The sequence below is a fragment of the Coffea arabica genome, chromosome 11c, assembly GCF_036785885.1.
Source record: "Coffea arabica cultivar ET-39 chromosome 11c, Coffea Arabica ET-39 HiFi, whole genome shotgun sequence".
NCBI lineage: Eukaryota > Viridiplantae > Streptophyta > Magnoliopsida > Gentianales > Rubiaceae > Coffea > Coffea arabica.
This window is the reverse complement of record NC_092330.1, coordinates 2,682,170-2,698,501: the sequence shown is the minus strand read 5'-3', so window position 1 is coordinate 2,698,501 and position 16,332 is coordinate 2,682,170. Positions and strand designations below refer to the sequence as shown.

General features: G+C 33.6%; 2 long non-coding RNA genes across 2 annotated transcripts; one reads left to right on the top strand and one right to left on the bottom strand.

Moving 5' to 3' along the window:
* Positions 1–1,930: 1,930 nt before the first annotated feature.
* LOC140016715 (uncharacterized) lies at positions 1,931–3,029 on the bottom strand. Its single transcript, XR_011822919.1, has 2 exons — positions 2,416–3,029; positions 1,931–2,056 (listed from the first exon to the last, which is right to left on the bottom strand). It is a non-coding gene; the product is annotated as an uncharacterized lncRNA (long non-coding RNA).
* Positions 3,030–7,920: 4,891 nt separating this feature from the next.
* On the top strand, positions 7,921–9,344 carry LOC140016727 (uncharacterized). The gene is made up of 2 exons (XR_011822935.1): positions 7,921–8,309; positions 8,829–9,344. It is a non-coding gene; the product is annotated as an uncharacterized lncRNA (long non-coding RNA).
* Positions 9,345–16,332: the final 6,988 nt, after the last annotated feature.

Here is a 16,332-nt window from a genome sequence, read left to right as displayed (position 1 = left end):
TAGTGCAAAATCTAATATCCAGGGTCATATGCTTCAAGGCTCTGATCTTGATAAAGCTTCAAGGGTGGCCGATTCTGCTTCCCACATAAATAAACACGTAGTTTTGTTAATCAAATGGCAGAAGCATTCGAGTGGTACTGCAAAAATCCACTTCATACAGTTAAATATTAGTAACAATTACCATATTCTCCAAAAATATATCATAGATTTTTTTCTTTTATCATTGTCACTTCCATTTTAATCTAACTTTTTTCACTTACAGGAACATCAACATTAGCGCCTATCTATGCAATTACCTATATGCCAGACAAGTTTTTTCCATATAATTATCCCTGGAGGCAAAAGTATGGAGCAAAGGATTTTGTACAATTCATAGGTCGGGGCATATTGCACCAGTGTAGCCAAAGAATAAACGAACAATCTTCAATTACAATATAAAACATGCAATAACTACAAATGAACAATTTTCCATTACATTATTATATACACAATACAGACACTGTTGCAAAAAAAAATTCCATTCATAGAGATGGTTATATTAAAACGAAAGGTGAAAGAAAAAAGGTTAGAATCAGCACCTTAAAAGTAGTAGAAGGCCATTATTTGCTTTATTATATGCCGATAATTTTAATACCTAATTCCATCATGAAGAGCCCGGTATCCATCTAATTTAATGCCAAATAAGGACACAGAGAAATGGTTCGCAAGTTAAATAGCAGAAAAGATAATTAACAGAGGTTCACAAGTTAAATAGCAGAAAACATAATTAACAGAAACTTAGTCATTTTCTCATAATCAACAGAAACATAATCAACAGAGACATCTACTAATTATTAGTATACAAGCACATCTATTTGACTAAGATATTTTTCTAAATAAAGTGTAAACAGCTTACATGTCTAAAGCTGAACTATGCTAAAAGGCCAAAGCTTGGGCTTGACTGATTGGTACTAAACGAAGCATTACCCCTATAAAATTGAACCCAAAAAGTTAACAACAATAAATAGAAGCAAAAATAAATTGTTCATATGCAAAATGGAAACAAATAGAAAAAAAGAAAGCTATAAAATGTTACACAAAAATAATCACCAAGTTTTTAGCCAAAGACATTGTGCTAAATTTGAACAACCCATGAATCCAAAACTATATGGTCAAAGAAGGAAAAGAGATCTAGGGATATTTTTCTTCTAAGTAATAGGTTTTTGGTAAACATACACCTTTCATAACAACATTTGTGGCCAAAGTGTTCATCTACCAACCAATCTAACAAATTTTGCCACTTTAACTTTCTTTCCCACAATTAGTTGAAACTTATTCAAAACTATAATTAAAAACTTCAAACTAAAGTCATCAAAAGATGAAATAAGTTCAATTCCATTGCAAATTGACAATGGCAGAGACATGAAAAAGAAACCAAGAAAATTGACAATTTAAGTTTTTTTGAAAATCCCAAGCAACAACTAAACAAGAGCTGGAAAATTTGAGCATAGAACATCAGCTGCTCTAACCGCTAAATGTAAGACATTTCAACTGTTGAGAAACAGTAACTGCTATCAATAGAGATAGATAGAACCCCGCTAAATTTCAAGGCAGTAAAGATAGGCAGTATGGCAAATACACAAGTATCAGAATCATAACTGGAGAATGCCTTCAAACTGAATTAACTCTTGCAATGCCCCCCCCCCCAATTTCATCATATTCTGCACCAACCAATTTAACAAACACCATTCATTTTTTATTTAACTCTAAAAGTGTATTTACTTTTTAAATCCCTATATGCACACACAAAAGTCTATTTCTACTTTTTCTGCTTAAAAGAAAACATTTAGACAAAAAATTCCGAAACATAGGAGACAAAAAAATTGGGAGAATGAAGGAAAAAAAGTATAAAAGTAAGTGCATTCCAGTCCAGTGGAAGCAAAAAAACAAATTTTCATAAATGGTTTATGGTCAATTGTATCACCATTCCCGATGTGATTTCTAACATCAAAACTTCAACTTTCTCACCTATTCACTTGTGATATCTCGAGTGATAAGTCTTGCTTCAGAAAACTTCCTGTATTAGCCAAAAAATACACTACTTCATTTTTCAAACCAAACAAAAGAAGTGGAGTAATTTTTCTACATGCATATGATTGATTGTTGAAAGCATATTTCCAAAGGCATTCCCTATTAATCCTTCGGCAAAATGCTATGAAATATATGATATTTCAATCCAAAAAAGTACAATTATAATGTTCTTGATTATTTAGAAAAGGGTATGAAAAAAATCAAACTTTTTTGACTTGCTAAACCATCCAGAACATTATCATCCCCCTGTTACTAATCGAAAGATTAACAAATCTTAGCAGGGAAAATGTCTTTCTTTTTTAAATAAAGGAAACTGTAAAACTTTAGGGAAATATTGGAGCTTACCAATTAAGATGATTTCTGCGTCTCATGCGTTTAGTAGCTTCATATCCAGACCAATTCTAACAAGGGAAAAAAATCAGTTAGAATCATATAATTGAAAAAAGGAAAGAGAAGAAAGGGAAAAGGGGGGAGGGGGGAAACGGGAAGGAAAAACAGAGAAAAAAGGACCAAATAAAAAACAACAAAAAGGAAGAAAGGAACAAAGAAATGAAAAGAAAAATGGAAGGGGAGAGGAGAGGAGCTCTGGTGAGCATTTGTTTTTAGTTTGTTTCCGGCTTCGCCAAGATTGGGTTTGTTTACCGGATAAAAAAAAAACTTGGTAGGAGAATCTTACGAATCAGACAGATCATATACAAAATAGAGGCACAGACGGAAGACTTAAGTCGTCTTCGACAAGAATCAGAGAACAGAGCGAGCAAAGAAGAAGAGATTGAGTGACTCTGATCCAGCTAGGGAGATTGTTTTCTTCGCGGTGAATCGTCCTCTTTGGAAGCCCTTGGCGGTGAATAAGCTGCTGATTTGTCATTGGCTTTTGGGAACGGGGATTCAAGATGAGAGTTGCATGAGTTGCTTCAAGCTCTGCCATTGCCATATGCGGCTCCTCAACTTCCTTCTTGGTTGGGGGCGATGGAGATCAATGAGGGGAAAGAAAACAAGGGAAGCCCTAAAACAAAATTTTGGCACGTGAGAAACGCATGAGTGACGACCATCCTCCAACCAATAAAACACAGCCACGTCAGCACAAAACCACCATTCTTAACAGATCCATTCGCGCTTTTACTATATAGGTTGATATATGTTGAAAAGTTCCATATAATTTCTGTGCCGTTATTTAAGGAGCCATAGTGAAATCATCCTGGAAACAGTTCTGTACTTGTTGATTAGCTCTTATAATACTTCAAACGTATCCAGGTCCCATATGTCTTTGTTGCTAATTAAAGACGAAGAGAAGAACTTCTTAACTTCGGGTTAGTAGATTAGCTGCCAGCTAGTGGAAAATGTCAACAAGCAGAAAGCAGGAAAGACAGAACAGATGAGCATTAACAAGTCCTCTGCTTACACCTCAGAAAGTTGCTGGTAGCTGGTAGTGCGTCATCATGTAGCTTCTGCTCTTCTAGAATCGCTACCCCCCTCCCGCAGGTGACACTAGAATTCTGTTTTTCAAATGTCCTGGTTATGGAGACGTCTGCAGTTTTTTCCTGTCTGAAAAAGCCAGCAATACGTGTTTTGTTTTCTTGACCATCTGCTAAACTAGCACTCCCAAAAAGTTTGTACATGTCTAATGTTTAATTTTTATTGCTCAGATCGATGAAAGTAATGCATTCAGCTTGTCCTTTGAGTTTAGATTAGCCCTTAGTGGAGCATTCAATTCATTGCAGATGCTCAGCATATGAACTCCATTTGTGAAGTCTACATATGTATTTTCTGTTCTTTCAAAGAATTACGCACTTAGACTTGAAGACATTTGGAAGCATCTAAAGGATTCCTTGTGTCTGCTGCTGATGAAACCTAGGTGAACATCGTCCAATTTACTGTTAGCTTTGTGATTACCAAATACTTTTGCAATTTTTCCCAATATAAGGTTATATCGAACATTTTATTTTTGTTCTATTGTTTTGCTTTTCTTTTGTTCTATTGCCTCGCAAATCTGAGGAAGGGCATACACACACCTGTTGATTACTTTTGGCAGGTTCTCCAAGAAAGAACATCTGACATTTTAATTGACGTAGGACCTATCCTATCCTATCTTAGCAGTTTCAGTATCTTTCTCTACTGGAAACTTTGTGCTTGTGAATTTCAAGTATGAATGTCTGACTATTTCTTTCTTTTTACTTTCCTACTAGATTCTTAATTTAATGTACCTAATGCTGTACAGAAGATTGAAGGAAAACAAAGGAGCTTAACAAACTATTGGTCAATATTTGTGGTAAATGGCATGATTGAGTTTGTGTTAGGGAGACATATAATGAAAATTAAATAAACCTCCATAGCGTGTTTGTTGATTAGAATTGAGCTTTTTTATTTCTAATGCAACTGTAAGATTAAATCCTATGTTCGATCATACCTATGATTATCTTTTCAATTAGGAAAGTAGTGAATGGTCGTACTTTGACTATCAAGATAGTCAAGAAAAGCATTTCGGAAGTTAATACTTTTGCTAGAGCTCCATTATTATTAATTTAATTTTACTTAGTTTTTGTATGTTTATTTTGTGTTTAAATAATTAGTTGGTTTAATCTCCAAAATCCCCCCTTTCTATTAATTGTTTTGAAAGAAATAAATCATTCTAATCCTTGTTGGTACGATATGTTCACCACTGAGCTCTAATTTTATTATTGTGAAATAGGTATTTTATTTTGATTGGCTGACTGTCAAAACGTCAAATATATTGGACTCTATCTTCTTGCAAACGTGACATGTGGATGTTACAAAACAATGGGAAGCTAATTACATACTAGCTAGCAAATAACTGACAACATTCATGTATACAGGACAAAACTTTAGAAGGACAATGCTATAGTTAGAAGGACAATGCTATAGTGCCTATACTTATGGTAACGAAATTAGGGTTACATAATTTAGAAGGCAACTCAACAACTATTATTCTAAAGTTTTGGTTACATAACTATTGAAACCGTTGATATTCAAAAGAAAAAATTTTCAAGTCCAACGGCAAATTAATGGACCAAAAATTTGACCACCTCTTCTTGATAGGGGATTCTGGATTGGGATAATTGCACTCACAACAAGTGGACACCTTCAATTGTAATTAAGTTTGAATAAGAAATTGGAGAAATGAGCTTTTAGTTAAGAATAGAGAATTGGCAACTAGAAGAGGTAAAACTAGTGCTACACAAGTTCGAAATTGGTACATGAAGACATCCAAGAAGGCATTTTCATGCCAATGATCAATAGACTGACATCTGCTAGTCTAATATGTTCCACCGCCCCGACAGGGCCTAATCAGGCTTCTAACGAAACTAGCTGCACCATTTGCAGTGGCCTGCTTTGGTTTGAGCATATATATGATCGGTGTTCAACACCAAATGTCGGGAATTTCAAATGAGATTTTAACTTGGTCCAAGTTCTGTCCACTTCATATTAATTCATCCATGTTCCATAAATTGACATGATATCTTTCACTTGAAATATAACAATAGAATAAAGAAAGGCAACAATTTAAGATGCTCAATTTTGCTGAAAAAAATACCTTCCCCATTAGTGGGGCAACTTCTCGATTTCTTCACTGGAAATATCGATAAGCGAAGCTAGTAGTGTTAGGACGATAAGAAACATTGTTGGCATTGAAGGCCACAAAATCTGACCGGTAACAGTGCTTAGAAAGTGGAGGATGAAAACCACCATGCCATTTAATGCCAACTTCTCTTTTAGCACATTTGAAAGACTTGGATTAGGTTGTTGGAATCTCGGTCTTCAATTTCCTATATGGCTCCAATACCAAAAAACCCTTCGGTATTTGAATTTATCTTCCACAGGAATTTCAAATACTATCCTCGTTGGTTATTCAACTCAGCAGCAGAAGTCGTGTCTCTTTCTCATAATCGACTTCATGGTAAGAGTTCAAACATCTCTGAAATTGTTGAAAGATTATATATATATTGTAGTCAAACAGATTCAATGGTCCACTAGCACAATCAATTTCTCATTCTCTAAAACAATTAGACCTTTCGATCTATTTGTTTTCGGAAGGTATTTCTCACTTTTTGTGTGAAATGAAGAATGGAAAATCAGGTCTTGCAATTCTAGATCTTAAAAGAATTCTTTATCAGGAGAAATTCCTGATTGTTAGATGAATTGCGCACACATAACATACATCGGTTTGAAGAGCAATAAATTCATTGGAAGTATTGCAAGGTCATTGTTTTCTTTCGAATATCTGTCTCATTTGGACTTGGGTAGAAACAGTCTCACTGGTTCGATAGCTTCGACTTTGTAAATCATAAAGAAATTTGCTTAACATACGTTCCTAGTCAATAATATTTACTTTACAGCACTCCCATGAGTGGGATTGCTGTTGTTTTTGCATGACATAAACATAGAACTCTACAAGTACAAATTTACCTGTATAAGTATTGAAGTGATGCCATTTCAACAAGAGTTTGAGTATACTTTTGTAGATGATTGTGAAACTAGGATTAGCATGTGGCTAAAATAGCTCTAATTAAAGTTCATATTAACCTCTTGAGAAAAGAAGACAATCATTAATTGTGTTGTGTTTTCGTCTTTGACATATAAGAGTTATAGTTCAATTTAAGAACTCTAACAACTCCATTAAAAATTTAAATCACCTACACCAGTTGGAAGTTTAAATCAAGAGATACTTCTAATTATGCTTAAGATTCATCAGTTAAAGTTGTATTATTGAAGACTCCATGGGTTAAGATACATAAGTTTTGCAAATTAGTGGGGAATCATTGAGTAGTTTGCAAAAACTATGCAAATCTGTCAAAGTGGATGTTCGTGGGCCAAACTAAATGTTTTGAAGTCCGAACTGTGTCAAGATTTACTGATAGCTCTCTAGGCACTATGCCCGTTTGGACTCAAATGTTTGGCCATTCCAACTCCAGTAGTTGTAACTATAATTATCCGCTATATAAAACACAGTAACAACTCTTAAAACACCCTCTTTTAACATCTATAACGAGAATTCAATCAAAATTGATGTACGATTTTTACACTTTATTTTGAGAAATCAAGAGAACAGTTTTATTATATCCTATAGAAGGTTGCCTTTATTGTTGGAGCAAATTCATCGTAAGGATAGCGATTCTTTCACATCTTAAAGCAAAGTAAGCAGAGTGTCTTTCTAACATACAAAAAATTTAATTATGATAAATTTAACATGCGATCTTTCCTTTGTCTCCTTTCTTATCTTCATATGCTCTTTTCTTCTTAGTTTTTACCTCTTATTTGAAAATTCAGCCAATTGGTCTCTATTTTCTTAGGAAACATCGCTTCCCTTTTGTGAATTGGATCGGGTCGATTATATGACCCGAATGTGCTGGATAAAAGGAGGGAAACTTTCCCTCCTTTGTGCTAAAAATAAATTCCCTTTTCTTTTTTAATATATTTTATTTGAATTTCCATCCTTGCCCTTGGTCAATAGCACATGTTTTACATGACGCAAAAACCCTGATGGTTTTGTGGATTCTATCAATATTTTTAATTAATTGGGACGGATTCAGTAGTTTGGGGACTTAAGTGTCCCATTTTGAAGTTTAGGGATTGAAATGGGAAACTGCAAATAGTTTAGGGGGTCAAAATGAAATTTATCCAAATGTAATTGTAGACACCAAATTTTTGTCAATTTTTAATATTTTCTCAAGATTTTTCTATTTAATAATTTATTTATTTTCTTACATTTTAACGTGCATTTTTCTTATTTTTTTTTGCAGGTTTGTTTAGAAAAGAAAAAAAAAAGAAGAAAAGAAAAGTAACATACAAAACACACTCCCTTAATTCACTCTCTCGAGGGTGGGACTGACAAGAAAAAAAAAATGACACTTTGGGGCTCAAAAATATGTACTCTTTCGGCTCTGACAGGGAGACCATCCCTTGGACAAGAAAAATACCAACTCCCCACCTTTTTCCCTGAATTCACTCTTCACTCGGCTCTCCCTCTCACAGAAGACAAGCCACAAAAAAAGAAACAAAAAGCACTCCCCAACTCTCTCCCTCTCTCGGACTGGGCAGAAGAAAGAAAACAGAACAGAAAAAGAAAGAAAGCTCCCTCACTCTCTCGGCCATATCCCTCTCTTTGCTCACTTCACACAACACACCCACACACTATTCAGACACAAGGAGGCAGCCGCCGGTTGGACAAAGAGCTTGGAACTTCCTCAAAATTTTAGTCAAGGGACCACAACCTCATTGAGGTATTTTTTCCAGCTTTTCCTTTTTAAATTAATTAGATTAAATGCATGTTTGGCTACCTATTTTTCTCTTCCTTTCACTGATTTTTGTTGCTATTGTGGTGTTTTTGAAGTTTTTGGGACAAGCCTGTATAAAATTAAGAAAAAAGAAACGGTGCTGTGAATGCATGCCAAATGCTTGATAAAATGCCGAAATGGAAAAATGGATTTAAAAGCTGAATATTGTGCATGTTGTTGTCAAAACGGATGATCGTTAGCTAGCACCAGGCCTAGAAATGTTTGCTTATCTAAATTTTTTGGAATTTTGAGCTTTAAAGGCATTGAAATATTTTCTTTATTTTTGGGGCTGTTTTGACTTAATGCATCATTTTGTTGTTGTTTACCTGTCAAACTAAGATTATAGTTGTAATGTAGAAGTTATAAGGAGGGTTTTGGCATAATTTTTTATGATTTTTGGTGGAGGTTTAAAGGTTTTAAGAAAATAAAAACTGAACTGATTTCTTGGCTTTTTGGCCACTTTAGGGTCAATTTTTGTTAAAACTAAGCCCGGAAATGGAATCTACGCGAAAAATCGAGTGAGAGGTGTATTTTGAGAAATTTTGGCGACCGGCGGTCCGGCGGTGGTGCTGCCGGCGACCGCCATAGCCGCCAGCCAGAAGGGAGCTTCAGCTCCTCGGTGGAGAAGAAGGAGAAAGCAGAAGCAGAAAGAAGGAAACGGCGGGAAGAAAGAAGAAGAAAGAAAAAAGGAAGGAAAAAGGAAAAAAAAAGAATTGGGCTAATGTTTATTTCTCTGATGGGCCAAGAGTTATTTTTTGGTTGGATTTTGGGAATGGATATGTGTTTATTTCTTTTGGGTTTCGGTTGGGCTAGGAGGTTGGAGCCCATGTATTTTTTTCGTCGGGCTTGAGCTATAACAAAACGGGCTGGCCTGGGTATTTTAGCTTGAACTTTCGTTTGGGCCGAATGGCCTTTGGCCCGGAAAAAATAGAGAATGGCCCAGTGGCCTGTTTTTTTAAGAAGATCTGGTTACGATTTGCACTTTGGCCCCTGATCTTTGCAGTAGTTTTACTGTAGCCCAGAACATTTTAAATTTCTTTCACCTAGGTCCTTAAATTAATTTCACTTTGGTCCTTGAACTTTATCTTTTAATTAATTTTGACCTCTGAACTTTGGAAAAATATAATTTTTGTCCCTAAAAGTTTTTCAATTTTTGCAATTCAGTCTCTGATGAATTTTGACTCTCTTTATTATGATTGCTTCTCTTCTTTAATAGCTAATTATGCTATTTTTGAGTATGTTTAACCTGTAATTTTTAGATATTCTTAAATTTATTTACGTTTGACATATTAAGGTGAATTTTTATTATTATTATTACTTTTTTCAATTAAATTGGTGTCATGATTCTTTTGTTCATTGTGAGTATAAATAGGACAATTTGACTCCATTTAGTCACCACTTCAAATGGGAGGTACCCCTATTTTTATTATTTCAATGTCAATTACGTGCTCTTATGTGTTCCTATGTGTTTATGTATTTTTATATGTTTTATTTATTGGATTTAAATGTTCATTTAAATTTTCTTATACTATATTTGTTTAGTTAATTTTTATAATTATTCGAGAGGCATTTAAATATCTCAAAAATGTAATAGATAGGATAGCTAATTTTATTTTATCATATCTTTTCCATTTTAGATTGTAGTTAGATTCTCCGATGTAATAGATAGGTTGCGTGTTTATGTGGTTTATATGTTATGTGTTTTATCCGCTTTTCTTAGGATTTTGGCATCTAGATATTATGTTTACGTGTTATGTGCTACGTGCTCTTATGTGTTTATTTGTTTTCATTTATGCTTTATTTGTTTCACTATGAATTGTTAATGCATGACGTCACCACACTAGTCCAACGCTAGTTGTGGCTTCTCCCTCCGCTTACTTGCTAGTCCAACGTTAGTAAGGATTTCTAGAAATTGGCTAGTCCAACACTAGACCTTTTAGGTCGTCTTGCGCTAGATTCATCTTTGTGTGCTATTCACTACATTTTCAGGCATATTTTCATTTTTAGAATCTTTTCTCATTTGCATGATATTCCCTATTATATTATCCCCTATTCTCAATATGTGTTAATCATATCACTTAGAATTGCATTTCATTTAAGAAATTGTATGATAAGTAGGTTCATTTGCTTGGTCATATTAGGGGAATTATTTTTCAAACATGGAAAATGGATGATTATAATTTTTTAGTTTAAATACTCCATTAATCCCTGTATAAGAAAATTATGTCACAAGTTTTTGCCTCCCATACCCTTTATGTTGCATTCCCTTTTTTCTTTGATTACTTATATCTATGTATATAATTTAATTTCTTTTCTTTACTTTTCTTTTTTTCATCATTTGCATACTCGTGACCCTTTCAAAGAAGTATTTTGGCCTTCGCAATTAATGCGATTGTTTCAATTAAATCCTTGAATGGATATTTTGTCCCTTTCGATATTTTATAAATTTAGATTTGCATCCATGTAGAAAACATCCAAATGTGATAAATTTAAGGGTTAGATTAAGAAAATTTTGACTAAACCATGCAACTAGCTTAGACTAGGTTGAAAGGGTGCCTTAGGTTTGAGATAATTGAACCTTTGCCTTCCCTTTCTTCAACCGTGACTCCCGAACTCATTTTCTCTGTTTTCAAAGACCTGGAGTTGTCGAAAAGGGTTTTATTTTATTTTATTTAAAAACACTTTTTGGGTGACTTGATACACCCAAACTCGATACCAAGTGGAGACTTCTAATTTTTCTTCAAAACCCTTTTAGACTAAATTTTGGACCCAAATTATCGCATTTTTTTTAAGTTCCATTCTAGATCCTTTTTCATTTATTATTAATAAATCATATCTTTTTATAAACACTTTCTTTTCCATCGCGAAAAATGGGGCGCGACAGTAATTCTTGAAAAATATTTTGTACCAATGATACAATGTTCATTATTTTTTTTTATGTGATGTGATGCTCCTTGTCCCAGGTGCTACCACTGTAAAACAATGCCTGCCAAGAACATAGATTAATAGCGGAATGGTCTCAATTCAAGAGTCAAGTACTCGAAATGAGAAAATGAGTTATCATCTATGATTTCTTCATTTTTTCGTATGCATTCCCAATTCATGGAACTTTCTGTTCACCTATGCTATATTTCAAAAAGATCCCTATTTGTACTTGTGTAATGGCAGCCATGGGTCTTAGAAAGTGTCCCTTAGCTGAATGCATCTTTAATTTCTAGTCATTTGTACATCAAAATTTCTGAGATTGATTAACTCAATATGCATCATATACTCATGTAGCCAGTCAACAGTTTTTGCGAAATTGCGGCAACATATGATTATCCTTCTAAGAGTCATTATGAGAAAAACAAATCTAAGCCTACTGATATAGAATGCTGGTTCCATCTTAGAGTGACCAGTAATATTACATGAAGTATGCAAAGGAAAAATTTTAGGAGGAAAACAAATCTAAGCCTACTGAAGTATACAGAGGAAAAATATAGTATGCTTGTTCCATCTTATAGTGACCAGTAATACTACAAGAAGTATGCAAAGGAAAAATTTTAGGGAAAAATTTTAGGAGGAAAACAAATCTAAGCCTACTGAAGTATACAGAGGAAAAATATAGTATGCTTGTTCCATCTTATAGTGACCAGTAATACTACAAGAAGTATGCAAAGGAAAAATTTTAGGAGCAAAAATAGTCTGCTTACTCACACAGAAGTCTTCTACCACTGATACACAACGAGGACCTTGGTTTCAGAAATTCCTCATCTATACTGCCAATATATTTAGAGGGTCCCTGGGTTCAGGAATTCTTCATCTATATTGTTAATACTTTATTTAGAATTCTAATTAGGGTAGATTTCTATATTTTTATTTATTTTTAATTAATAATATTAGTATTAGTACTAAATGTGTCAATGAGGATCCTAAATGCATCCAGATACGTAGTTGATTTGTTTAAAAGTTTACATATTATTTTCTTTAGGGCTTTTGTAAAAAGAATTTCCTTCTAGTAATTCAAATATTGTTGGTTTTATCAAATTATTGAGAAATTTCTCTTATTTTTATGAATCTTTGATTTATTGCTGGGTTTCATTCGTGTAATGATTGTCATTTGAAAGGTGTTCATGAAACCCCTTCTACTTTTATGCTTTTGCTACCGCATCAACCACGCATGTAAGCCTTGATTAACACAGCTTCTCTTGATAAAGTTTCGAGTGGAAGAAGGAAAAGTCTTATAATATTTATTAGTACCACGCCCCACCATCTTCCCTCCCCACCACATACACAAAAAATTTCATGTGGAAGAAGGAAAATTCTTGCGATATTTATGCGTACCATGCCCCACCATCCCTCTCCACCACACAAGCAAAAAAGAGATCCTTGTAGGTAGCGTGTACGCAAAAGAAGAGAATCTTGATGGCAATGTGTTATAGTTGTTAGATCATACGAAAGTTGCATAAATTTGAATTCGGATTTTTTTCCAAACATATTACTACAAACATACATACAAACATATATATATATATATATAGTCAATCATTTATTTATTTATTTATATTTATAGTTATATGGTTTTGTTTTTCCAATCGGCATGGATATTCGTTACACAATCCCAATTATTATATGTTTTGCATTTAAGCACTCTTTCAAATATTCAACAGGTAACAATTAGCCAAACCATACTTCATATAAATAAATATATATATATATATATATATATATATATATATATATCACAGGTCTCATAAGCTGGAATTTGTCCAATCCAACCGATTGGTCTAGTTCTTTCCTCTTTTGGTGTAAAATCGTCCAAATCGGCTGTAAATTTAAATTTATCACGTCATATAACTAAATTTGTATAAAATTTAAAATTATATCAAAACTCTACGAACTTACACCAAATATACTAATTTCTGAGATTGATTAACTCAATATCCGTCGACAGTTCTCGTGAAATCTGAGCCCGCTGATATAGCATGCATGTTCCACCTTAGAGTGACCAATAATTACATAAAGTATGCAAAGGAAAATTTTATAGCAAACACGGTATTCTACCACACACGTCAAAGTCTTCTACCGCACTTGCCAAATTCTTGATTAACACAGCATCTTGTCAGGATAAGGTTTCACGCCCACCATCCCTCCCCACCACACACTCAAAAATCAAAGAGAGTTCCTTATAATAAAAATAGTGAGTCCTAACCTCTGTTTTCAAACTCGGACCGGATCGGTCGGTCGAACCGAAAACCGGTCAGATAGCCGGTCCGAGTCATATTAAAAAATCGAAAATTTAAAATCCGGTTAAAACCGGTCAAAAATCGGGTTTGACCTGAAAAAAATCGATTTTTCCGGTTCAACAGTAATTTTTAAAAAAAAAAATTCAAACTTTTTAATATTATGTTTTGACCCCCTAAATTGTTAAAACTTGTTGATATACCTCAAATATTTAATACTTTATAAATATTGTCCTAAAATTTGATGTTATTATTCAATTAAATTCATAATTTGAATTCTAAACTTGTAAATATTTATTAAATAATATAAATTGCTACTTGATTGTTCTAATTTCTTTGTATTTTCTTGTTAAATATATTTGAAACATCAAATATATATGAATATACCTTTATTAATATCAATATATTATTAGATATTATATATATAATATTTTAATTTTTAAATAATTTTTATTTATGATGTCATCCGATTCGACCCCTATCGACCCCCGGTCGAACTCATTGACCCCTGACCCCTGACCTCGGCCGAGTCACTATCTGGTCCGGTTCTGAAAACATAGGTCCTAACCTACCGCTACTAGGACTACTATGTCCGTTACATTGACTTTGGACCAGCTCACTGCAAAAAGTCTTGCATGTTCGAGTTCTTTCATTTTGGTTGAAATCATTCATCTTCCTCGGAGTGTTCTTCTTTTTCTTGAACTTAATTTTGAGTGAGTAGGTGCAAGATATACTGGGAATTTTTTTGCATATTCACTAGATCACCAGCTATTGCCAGGGATTTCATTTTCTCTCAAGTGAGTGCTGAATTTCGTTTTTTTTTTTTTAAGTTTAAAGTTTTTCTTTTTAAACGTGGCTTCACCATATAAATGAAATTTCTGCAGATTCAACAGATCACTTGTTGCCATAGCGTTCATTCTCTCCAAAGTAAGTGCTGAATTTCTTTTTCTTTTCTTTTTTCCACACATTATTTTGTGGTTGAAATGTACACGGCTTCCATGTGTTCTTGACACTTCATACTCGCATATCATCGCTTCACTTATGCCTGGGACGTAATAGGAGGAAATTTCAGCTTTTTTATTTGACTCAGCATTAGATAAATTAAATTTTGATTTGAATACATACAGTGCTAAAAGTACTGAAGTTTTTTTTTTTTTTTAAAAGAGGATTTAATAGTGGTGTCTCACTTAATCCCATGATGATTTGAACCCGTGACCTATCGATTTTAGGTGAAGCAATTATGTGACTGAATTTCATGTGATATGATATGATGAGTAACTATGATATTAATATGGGCCAATTATACTTTACCCTCACGTGATTTAGTGTTTTTCTACATAACCCCTCTATGATTTAAAAACTATACATAACGCTGTCATGATTTGAATTAAAATGTCAAAATAACCGAAATAGTCATTCGTAACTTTTAAAAATATCGAAATTACCTTATAAATACATGACACACTAACCCCATATAGTTTTTATGTTTTACCATATAATCCCTTTATTATTTAATATTTTACCGTATAACAATCTTATGATTTTTAAAATATACACATAACCCCCTTGGTTAATAAATAATTTTTAACTTTACATAAGGGTATTTTTGATATTTTATGTGATTCCATTACAATGATCATTTCCGTCACTTTGACACTTTAATTCAAATTATGAGAGGGTTATATATAACTTTTTAAACCATAGGAGGGTTATGTAAAAAAAAACTAAATTACAGGAGGGTAAAGTATAATTTGCCCTATTAATATTTGTCTTCACTTCACAAGATTTTTCGTACTTGTAGGTTATTATTATTTCTCGGTGCATGTAGAAAACCAAAAAAAGAAAAAATGATTTAGATGGTTTACAGGCTCAAGTTATCTCACACAGGAAAAGGAGTAAAATTGTTATTCTTATTATACAACTTTTTAAATTTGGAGAAGTTGCCAAATTAAAAAAAAGAAGCATTAAAGCATCAGCACTCACATACATTGGCAATTAAAACAATTGTCTCTAAATCCTTAAATGCATTTAGTTATACATTCTTAAACAATAGCCATGGATCATTTTCTTCTGATTTTTCTATTGTTTATCTGACTGCTAATCTAATTGATATTTCTCATTTTGTTCATTTTTAGTGCTGGCCATATTCGCATTTGATTGAAACTACAGTAGTATAGATTGATTTTCTTTCATCTATTTTTTTGCCTTTCACGTTTTGTGGTAAAAAATATTGTTGCGGTAAAAAAGGTTGTGGCAAATTACATAGCCATCAGGCCTCAGCTGAATGCGTCTCTAATGCTTTAATCTTTGATATGGGGACCCCAACAGCTTATGCCTGTTGTATCGATGCGAACTTCCCTTGACAAAGACTCAAGAGGAAGAGGGTAAAGTCTTGCAATATTTTAGCACCACCCTGCCACACGCAAAAAAGAAAAAAGGGAAAAAAAAACAGAGAGATAGAGTCCTGATGGCAAACTGTGAATATTGTTAGATAATAAGAAAGTTGTTGATCTTGAATATCAATGGCTACAATAGGCAGAAATCTCATTTCTGAGTGAAAAGCAGGTACCATGAGGAACATCTCCTCCAGCAGCAGCACTAGTTGCTTCGATGTTGCTCGTAATCATCTGGACTACTTAGACTCTAGGTACAAAGGTCTGTTCAAATCTCATATCTGGGAGCTGAACATGGGGATAAGTCTATTGGAAACCTTTGATCTGTATATTAGAAATTTTAGGAGGAAGAGA